The sequence below is a fragment of the Camelus ferus genome, chromosome 24, assembly GCF_009834535.1.
Source record: "Camelus ferus isolate YT-003-E chromosome 24, BCGSAC_Cfer_1.0, whole genome shotgun sequence".
NCBI classification, from domain to species: domain Eukaryota; kingdom Metazoa; phylum Chordata; class Mammalia; order Artiodactyla; family Camelidae; genus Camelus; species Camelus ferus.
This window is the reverse complement of record NC_045719.1, coordinates 26,323,643-26,334,521: the sequence shown is the minus strand read 5'-3', so window position 1 is coordinate 26,334,521 and position 10,879 is coordinate 26,323,643. Positions and strand designations below refer to the sequence as shown.

At 39.6% G+C, this 10,879-nt stretch overlaps 1 long non-coding RNA gene across 1 annotated transcript; it reads right to left on the bottom strand.

Annotated features, from left to right (window-relative positions):
* Positions 1 to 2,051: 2,051 nt before the first annotated feature.
* On the bottom strand, positions 2,052 to 10,477 carry LOC116659653. Its single transcript, XR_004315030.1, has 4 exons — positions 10,414 to 10,477; positions 7,899 to 7,903; positions 3,110 to 3,114; positions 2,052 to 2,062 (listed from the first exon to the last, which is right to left on the bottom strand). It is a non-coding gene; the product is annotated as an uncharacterized LOC116659653 (long non-coding RNA).
* Positions 10,478 to 10,879: the final 402 nt, after the last annotated feature.

Here is a 10,879-nt window from a genome sequence, read left to right as displayed (position 1 = left end):
GAAATCACACAATGTGAGAGTTGTGAGTTAAGTTTTATGTGGGGACAAAATCAGGACTGTAGCCCAGCAGACAGTATTTTAGACAGCTCAGTGAACCTGCTCTGAAGAGGCAGGTGGAAAGGTCAGAATTATGCATGATTTCAGTGAAGAGAGGGTTACATGCAGTCAAGCACACATTTAGGCAGAGGCTTGTTGTTAGTCATGAGGAGCAGATGTCACTGTTCATGATTTTAGTACTTCTTTATATATAAGGAAATGCAAACATTTGGGCTCATGAAAGAGTCTTCTGAAAATATCTAATTAACTGCAGTCCTGTTCTGCCAGGTTTTCTCAGAGCACAGAGTGTCTTACTCCTGATCTCCACCCTGACCTTCTTTAAGGATGTGACAAAGGTCAATGGCTACAGTGGCTTGTGAATTAATCTTTGCACAAGTAGGTGGCACGTTCCAGTTTGTAGTTTGCAGTATTTCTCTATCGTGTTGAGTTCCACGTCCGAGTCTGCAAATTATGCTGACAACAGGGAGAGTAACAGGAGAGAAGACATGACAATTTACTTGGTTCTAAACAACTCTATGCGATGTGGGTAGGGTAGAAGGGATTCAGACAGAGAAGGGAAGGCCCACCAAATACAGACATGTTTTGAAGTTTTAATGCCATTTGGGTAAAGGACAATCACCTCAAAGGAAAGTGAGAAGACAAATGAAAGGGACTTTGAGGGCCACAAATGATCAGAAGGTAAATATATGTGTGGGTAAACTGACTGTGATGATAGGGGCTTGTTAGTAAGGTTTAGCTAGATGCTCTGTCATTGCCACCTCACCTCCAGGGTTAAGATTATTATATTCTCCTTCCTGGTGAGAGAAGTGCATGGGTGTGCATGTGTATGCATCTGTGTGGGGAGGTTTTGTGGGGGAGGAGAAGTAACCTTCAAACTGGAATTTGTTTTGAGTTCAGGAAGATGAGGTTGGACAAGGATCCCATCCTGTGTCTGCTTTTACTCAACTGCCTTTAATTCAAAATGATTCCTATGCCAGAGAGGTGCATTTTTGTGTGACTTTATTATGGTTTCCTACAATCTTCGTTGGTAAGTAGGTAAAGTGGGTAAAGTAAAACAATGGGCTCAGAAGTCTGAATTCCTCTTCAAGTGTTTTATAAATAACCACAAATGGTTTATGTCTCTCCTGAAGAATACCCTTTTCTCCTGTGGCTGTACATCAGAGGCTGCTGAAAACAAGCCAAACACTTAACCTCAGAGTGTAAGCAGATTTTGGCAGGAAAGATGATTTTGCAGTAAAGAGCTGTTTACAGAAGACCCATTTTTCTTTTCCAGGCACCTTTAGATGTTTTTTGGATCACACAATACCTTGCCTAACATGTTGGTTCTTTCCTAAATCAAAGAAGTAATACTGGGAAAAGATGATCAGATCTCTCTTGTAGTTCCCCATCCAGTAAGTCTTGTGAAAAAACAGTGTGAAAAAGATAGCATCTAAGGAAAATATACAAGGAGTTGTCATGCTTCCATGGCAATTCTGCACACAGTAGGAAGTGATGAAGGCTTTGACATCCTATCTCAATGATTAACTGAGATCAGTCTTTCAATCCCTTTGCAATGTTCATGTTTGAGCGAAAATTTCAGAGACGGCATTTGGGGAAACTAAGCCTACTATCTCCCCAGGTTGCCAGCATTCTGATTAAAAACATTTTTTTCTAGCAATATTTTCTTTTAATTTTTTTTTTTTTGGAAATGTGAGCAGCTAAACGAACGTCAGTAAGAAGTGTGGATAAATTAAAATGGAAGTTGATTTCTCAACTTCACAGTGGATCTCCAGTCAAAGTGAGGATAATTATTGAAGAGGAATGAAAGCCTGAATATTGGAAAGGGGATCTGTGAGGACAACAAACCTCTATATTCTGGTGACCCTTATTTGCCAATAAAAGTAGTCCTTCCACCCCTATTTGAGTGGATTAAGACTCATTGCCTGAGGCAAGTCTAATCATCTTCCATGACGTATTTGCATTGCAAGGTACTGCAGTTTCTACTCCGGACCAACCTCCACTGTCTCTCTTGCTTCTAGAGTGCAAGAAAACTCAAGGCCCAGCAGGCCTCACGATTTCAGGTACAAAATCTGGTCCATGAGTAGGAGTCCACGATGGTGGACTAGAAGGACACTCGTAGCTCACCCTCTCCCACAAAAGCACCAAGGCTCATTTCCACAGACCCACTCAGCCAACCAGAGAGCCTGCAGAACTCCGAAAGATCATCGTCCTCTTCAAAAGATAGACATGCCAAAAATCTCGTAGGAGAAAAGGAAAAAAGGGAGAAGAAAGGGCAAAACAGAGTGGGGCAATTCCCGTAGTGAGGAAGTGGCAAAGGAGGACTGGCACTCGCTTGTTGGGTCTCCCCTCTTCAACCGAGAGGCCAGAGGGATGGAGGGGGGACCTCTGAGGCTTGGAACTGTACAGAGCAGCCCTTGACTGACAAAAATAAGTGAAACGGGCACAGAGGGTCCCTGTGACACACAGCTCGAGATGTGTGATGGCAGCTGGGGAGAGCCAGGCTGCCCGAGCTGGGCAGGGAATGGGGTTGGCTGCACTAAACTGCTCTGGGGGACTACACGGTGCTGTGTGCTGTGGCTGTGGGTGCACAGAGCAGAACAAACTGGCCCCTCCATGAAACTTGGTGGCTGATGTGTCCTGGGGGAAGGGTGCATAGCCACATCTCTGAAAACCCTCAGAAAGTCTTTGGGTGAAGATAGGTGGGGCTCAGGCACAGCTGCCATCTCCTCCAGTGCTTAGCACCCTGGCGGGGTTTGGGGGCAAAACCTGCATCTTCACATATGGGCTTAGCAGACTCAAGGGCCAGACGGAGACTTGTCTCCAGCCTGAGGTAGATACAATCCTGTCCTGGTCCCTCAGAGAACTTGCTCCACCAAGACAAACAAGGAGCTGGGTTTTGGCCAGGAGCAGGGACATGGCGGTTCCTTAGCCTTCCCCGAGCCCGCCTGCAGAGCAGCCGACCCGAGGCGGAGCGTGCAGCAGCACAGAGCAGTGGAGTGACCGGTGCTGGGAGAGGGCAGGCAGCCCCTGCCTTTCGGGCAGGAACACAGACCCTGACTGTGGTGCTGGGAGGGGGTGCGGCCCACCTTCCTACATGGGCAGTCTGCAACATCTGACAGCAGCATCCTGAGGGGCAGTGAACCACCCACCCACAGCAAAAGAGAGCTGCACCTGACGAGTGTTGGGAGGAGGCGTGATCTGCTTGCTGACCGGCACTGGGGTCAGCACAGATGAGGGCGCCGATGGAGGGCCCCTCTGGAAAGAGCAAGCTGAGCTTCCAAAACAGGATGAAGACCGAAGGACTTCACATTAAAAGCACAGAGTATCCAGGAGAATACCGAACACCCCCCCTTTTTTAAAAATCTGTTTTGCCTTTTCTATTTTCTATTATCCTTTTAATTTTTACTTCTAAATATTTATATATATCCCCAGTTTTAATCCCTCTAAATTTATTTTCAATATTTTTATTATTATTATTTTTAAAATTTCGGCTTCAACTGTCTCTTTTTCTATTCATTACACAATGTTTTCAAACATTTTTTTCTCCCTTCTTTGAAAATTCTTTCTCTTTCTCTCTTTTTCTCTTTTCTAAGATTATTTCTACATAGGCATTAGATACATAAACTCTTTAAGGACAACAATAGAAAACTGATATTCCATAAACCACCATGCCAGAGAGGTATTAGCAAGATGAAGAAGCAGAGAAGTCATTCCCAATTAAAAGAACAATAGAAATCCCCTGAAAGCACAGTCAATGAGATAGACAACGATAGCTTACTACATCAAGATATCAAAAAAGGAGTGATCAAAGTACTGAAGGAATTAAAGGAGATAGTGCTTAGAGATATAAAATATGTCAAAAATGAAATGGAAGCTATAAAGAAGAGATAAGTAGAAATGGTAAAATCACTGGCTTAGATGAGGAATGATCTAAAGGCTGTGCAAAGCAGACTAGATAATGCAGAGGAACGAATTAGCGACCTAGAAGACAGGACAATAGAAAGCAAACAATCAGAAGAGCTACAAGATAAACAAATAAAAACAAATGAAAATAACATAAGGGACCTATGGGATAATATAAAATGTGTCAATCTTCGCATAATAGGGGTCCCAGAAGGGGAAGAATGATCAAAGGAATTGAAAAGTTTTTGAAGAAATCATGACTGAACATTTACCAAACTTAAAGAAGAAATCAGATATCCAAAAACAGGAAGCTCAGAGGGTCCCAAACAGGAAGAACCCAAACAGACACACACCAAGGCATATCATAATCAAGAGGGCCACAGTCAAGGATAAAGAAGTGACCCTAAAGGCAGCAAGAGAAAAGCAAATAGTGAGTTACAAGGGAACCCCCATAAGACTCTCAGCTGATTTCTCTACACAAACACTACAGGCCAGAAGGGAGTGGCAAGACATTCAAAGTCCTGAATGAAAAAAAGATGCAGCCTAAGATACTTTATCCAGCAAAGCTATCCTTTAGGAAAGAAGGAGACATAAAAAATTTCACAGACAAGAAAAAGCTACGAGTTCAGCAACATGAAGCGCATGCTAAGAGAAATATTGTAAGGCCTACTCTAAATACAAAAGCAGCAGGGTGCTACAGAAATGAGAAACTCACAACTGGAAAGGTGATAACTCATGAATTACAAACAAAATAAACACGAAATTATAAAAGAAGACATACATATCATTGAGAGTGGAAGAGACAGTCAAGAGAACATAGAAATCTTTTTTCTTTCTTTTTTAAATTTTTTGTTCTCGGGAGGATGGATTTGAGATCATGTTACTATCAGTTTCACAAAAACAGTAATAGTAATGGGCTAATAGACTTACAAAAAAGGGTAACCACAAGCCAAAACAGACAAGGGAGTCAAAAAAATAAATAAGATCCATGGAAACATAAAGGAAAGTTACCAAACCATAAAAGGAAGAAGAAAGGAGCGAGGAGGAAATACCAACTCAACTGCAAAGATAAGTACAAAATGGCAATGAACACACATCTATCATTAATTACTGTCAATGTTAATGCACTAAGTGCTCCAGTCAAAAGACATAGAAGTGGCAGACTGCATAATAAAGCAAGAATCTTCAATATGCTGCATACAAGAGACTCAGTTTAGGGAGGAGGACACATATAGATTGACAGTGAAAGGATGGAAAAGGATATTCCATGCAAATGGAATAGCCAAAAAAGCAGGTGTTGCAGTACTGATTTCAGACAAAACAGACTTTAAAACAAAGGCCATAAAGATAAAGAAGGACATTTTATAATGATTAAAGCAGTGATACAAGTTGAGGATATTACACTCATTAATACATATGCACCCAATATAGGAGCACCTAAGTACATAAAAATATTACTAACAAAGATAAAGGGGGATATTGATGAGAATACTATCATAGTTGGAGATTTTAACACCACATTAACATCACTACACAGATCTTCCAGACAGAAAATAAATAAGGCAAAAGAGAAATTAAATAATGCAATAGAAAAGTTAGATTTGGTATATATTTTCAGAGCATTAAACCACTGACAAAATAGGATACACAGTCGTTCCAAGTGCACATGGGACACTTTCCAGGATTGAACATGTACTTGTGCACAAAGGAAACCTCAGCAATTTTAAGAAGATAGAAATTATCTCAAGCACCTTTACTGACCACAATGCCATGAAACTAGAAATCAACAACAGAGAAACAAAGGAGAACAAAAGGAAGACATGGAGAATAAACAATACGTTATTAAAAAAAATGTGTCTATGAGGAAATCAAAACTGAAATTAAAAATACCTTGAGACATATGAAAATGAAAGCACAATCACACAAAATTTGTGGGACACAGCAAAGGCAGTGCTAAGAGGGAAGTTTATAGAAATACAGGCCTTCCTCAAAAAAGAAGAACAATCTGAAAGAAACAACTTAACCCACCAGCTGAGTGAACAAGGAAAAGAAGAACAAAAATCCCCAAAAGGCAGCAGAAGGAAGGAAATTATAAAGATTAGGGAGGAAATAAATAAAATACAGATTAAAAAGACCATAGAAAAAATCAACCAAACCCAAAGATGTTTTTTTGAAAAAGGAAACAAAATCGACAAACTCTGGCCAAACACACAAAGAAGAAAAAAGAGAGATCACAAATTAGCAGAATAAGAAAGGATAATGGAGATATTACAACAAATAAAAGAGAAATACAGAATATCATACAAGAATATTACAAAAAATTATATGGAACCAAACTGGATAACCTAGAGGAGATGGACAAGTTTCTGGAAACACACTGTCCACCAAGACTGAATCAAGAAGAAACAGACCCCTTGAACAAACAGATCACTAGAAATGAAATTGAATTAGCAGTAAAAAAAAAAAAAAAAAAAAACTCCCTACAAATAAGTGTCCAGGGCCAGATGGCTTCACCAGGGAATTCTACCAAACATGCAAAGAAGAACTCATACCAGTCCTTCTCAAAATTTTCCAGAAGATCAAAAAGGAGGGAATACTCCCAAACGCATTCTATGAAGCCACTGTCACCCTCATACCAAAACCAGGCAAAGACACTACCAAAAAAGGAATTATATGCCAATATCACTGATGAAAATAGAAGCCAAAATTCTCACCAAAATATTAGCAAATAGAATCCAACAACACATAAAAAAGTTTATACATCATGACGAAGTGGGGTTCATCCCAGGGACACAAGGGTGGTTCAACATATGGAAATCAATCAATGTAATAATGTAATAAATCCTATCAACAAGAGAAAGGACAAAAAACACATGATCTTCTCAATAGGTACAGAAAAAACATTTGATAAAATTCAACACCCATTCATGATAAAAACTCTCACCAAAGTTGGTATAGAGGGTACATAACATAATAAAAACCTATCTATGACAAACCTACAGCAAACAAAGTACTCAAAGGTGAAAAACTACCAAAGTTCACACTAAAAATCTGGACAAGACAAGGATGCCCACTATCCCCATCCTATTCAACCAGTAGTCTTGGAAGTCCTACTGCCCAGCATCAAGGCAGACAGAGAAACAAAAGGGATCCAAATTGGAAAGAGAGGTTAAACTTGTACTATATATGCCAACGACATGTTACTGTATATAGAAAACCCTAAAGGTCCACACAAAACTACTAGGAGCTGATCGAAAGCATTCAGCAGAGGGAGCAGATTACAACATTAACGTTCAAAAAATCGGTGGCATTTCATTACACTATTGATGAATCAACAGAAAAGAATAGAAAAGAACATCCCACTTATAATAGCACCCAAAGTAATAAAATATCTGGGAATAAATCTAACCAAGGAGGTGAAAGAATTATACAGGGAAAACTGTAAACCATTGTTGAAGGAAATTAAAGAAGACTTAAAAAAATGGAAAGATACCCCATGCTCTTGGATTGGAAGAACAATATTGTTAAAATGGTCACACTGCCCAAGGCAATCTACAGATTTCATGCAATCCCTATCAAATTACCCAGGACATACTTCATAAAACTAGAAGAAATCACAATAAAATTCATATGGAAACACAAATAACCTAGAATTGCCAAAGCATTACTGAAGAGAAAGAAAGAGGCTGGAGGAATAACTCTCCCAGACTTCAGAAAATACTATAGAGCTACAGTCATCAAGACAGCATGGTATTGGTACAAAAGCAGACCTATAGACCGTTGGAACAGAATAGAGAGCCCAGAAATGAACCCACAAACTTCTGGTCACCTAATCTTTGACAAAGGATGCAAGAATATACAATGGAATAAAGACAGTCTCTTCAGCAAATGGTTTTGGGTAAACTGGACAGCAGCGTGTAAAACAATGAAGCTAGAACACTCCCTTACACCATACACAGAAAGCAACTCAAGATAGATCAAAGACTTAAACATAAGGCAAGATACAATAAACCTCCTAGAGGAAAATATAGGCAAACCACTTTCTGACATACATCTGAAAAATTTTCTCCTAGAAGAAATAAAAGCAAGAATAAACAAATGGGACCTAGTGAAACTTACAAGCTTCTGCACAGCAAAGGAAGCCATAAGTAAAACAAAAAGTCAACCTACTAAATGGGAAAATTGTTTTTGCAAATGCAACCAACAAAGGCCTGATCTGCAGAATATATAAGCAGCTCATATGACTTAATAAGATACAACCAAACAACCCAATCCAAAAATGGACAAAAGGCCTTAACAAGCAATTCTCCAAGGAAGACATACAAATGATCAATAGGCACATGAACAAATGCTCAATATCACTAATTATCAGAGAAATGCAAATCAAAACTACAATGAGGTATCACCTCACACTAGTCAGAATGGCCATCATACAAAAGTCCACAAATGACAAATGCTGGAGAGGCTGTGGAGAAAAGGGGACCCTCGTTCCCTTTTAGTGGGAATGCAGTTTGGTGCAGCCACTGTGGAAAACAGTATGGAGATTCCTCAAAAGACTAGGAATAGACTTACCTTATGACCCAGGAATACCGCTCCTCTAGACACATATCCAGAAGGAACCCTACACCAGGATGGCACCTGCACCCCAATGTCCATAGCAATATTATTTACAATAGCCAAGACACAGAAACAGACTAGATGTCCATCAACAGATGACTGGATAAAGAAGAGGTGGTATATATATACAATAGAATACTACTCAGACATAAAACCCGACAACATAATGCCATTTGCAGCAACATGGATTTTCCTGGAGAATGTCATTCTAACTGATGTAAGCAAGAAAGAGAAAGAAATATACCATATGAGATCGCTCATATGTGTAATCTAAAAAACAAACAAAAAAAAGGAAAACAAACAAAAAAATGAAGCATAAATGCAAAACAGAAATAGACTCACAGACATAGAGTATAAACTTGTGGTTGCCAAGGGATGGGGGGTGGGAAGAGATAGACTGGGATTTCAAAATTGTAGAATAGATAAACAAAACTATACTGTATAGCATAGGGAAATATATACAAGATCTTATGCTAGCTCACAAAGAAAAAAATGTGACAATGAATAGATACATGTTCATATATAACTGAAAAATTGTGCTCTCATCTCGAATTAGATACAACACTGTAAAATGATTTTATTATAATAAACGAAGTGTTATAAAAATCTGATCCATAAGGATGTGGGCTATACTCCAAAGGAACTGTACGATATTTCCCATTGTAAGTGATAAAATATGGGGGATGGATGTTAAAATGCATAAGGGGTGCACAATTGGAATAGACAAAGTGAGCACTGACATTGGTTCCCAGTCAGTTAGTGAAGGAAGGGCTTAAACTTGGATTACATAGTATTTATTGATATGATTCCACTAAGCAGAGTGTGAATTTAATGTAGCTTCTGTGTGGAATTTAAGAAAGAACACTAGCAGTTTGTCTGAAGCATGGCTGGAAAGGTGGCCTAGAAACACAATCAATGCCAGAATGGCCTGGGCATGATGTAGAGAGAGGAATACAAAGGGATAGTGAGACTGGCCTTAGAGTCAATTTACCTTGTGAGAACTGCTCACTCACAACGTGGGGTCCAGGGAATGTTCCTTTACCTTAGTTGTGAGGAATGAATGTGTGAGGGTGAGTCCCAGAATCCTTGAAGAGCTCTGTGATTTTTGGTCTCTGTAGAACAGAAAACACCCTGGAGAAGCAATCACTGAACTGGAGAATCTAAACACTATGGAGGGTAATTGGCTCTCTTGATGGCAGGTGCCAGGAGGTAGCACACAATCACCAAAGGCAAAATGTGACTGGATTTTTGTAAACATTAGAGTGAAACAGCAGCAATCAGAATAGACTGAATCACAGAGACATATGACATGGGCTGGCTGATCAAGGTGTTCCTAGACATGAAATAGATGGGATGAGTACCAAATTCATATGTGATTTGTATCCAGGTCAAATGAATAAATGTCTGTCTAGAATCATTGAGCAAACAGTCAGAATCCCTGTTCAAAATCAATTCCTACACTTGAAAGAGTTTACAGAAACTGAAACTGTTGAATAAAAAGACAGCTTATGGTCCCCTTGAGGAAGGACCCTGGTAAGCTGCCAAAAATGAACGTTATTAATGTTCCTCCCATCCTACCCCATAGGAGGGACTTACCACTGTGAGCATCCACTGGGGAAAGAATTTAATCAGAACTTTTGGGGAGTTCTGGACACAGGCTGTGAACTGACAGTAATTCCAAGAGAGTGAAAATTTCACTGAGAACTAGAAGACAGAGTAGGGATATATGGAGGTCAGGAGATCAGTGGAGTTTTGGCTCAAGTCTTATCTCATAGTCAGCATGGTACACCCCTCTCCTTAGTCTCGTTTCTCCAGAAAACAACAACAATAGAATACATATATCAATGTTTAATAATAACTATGTCATATCTCTATAGGTATCTATCCCTTTATTTATATATTATTGTCTGACTATCTATCTACCTACCTACCTAAGTACTGATCTATCATGATCAATATATCAGTGTAAATTCATTCTAAGAAATTTTCTTACATGAATATGGAGCCTGAGAAATTCTAAGACTGTAGTCAGCAAGCTGGAGGACAAGATCCCATCTGAGTGTGATGGTTTAGGGAAATTCAAAGCAGAACAAAGGTGGAATTCTAGTCTGAGCCCAAGTCTGAGTTTAAAGGCAGGAGAAGACTGGCATCTCAGGACAAAGGTAAGCAGAAGGAACACATTTTCCCTTACTCTGCTGTTTGTCATTGTTTTTCTATTCTGCCCTTCAGTGAGTTGGATGAGGCCCCCTGCATTGGGCACGAGTATGTACTTTACTCAGTCTAAAGATTCTAAATGTCATCT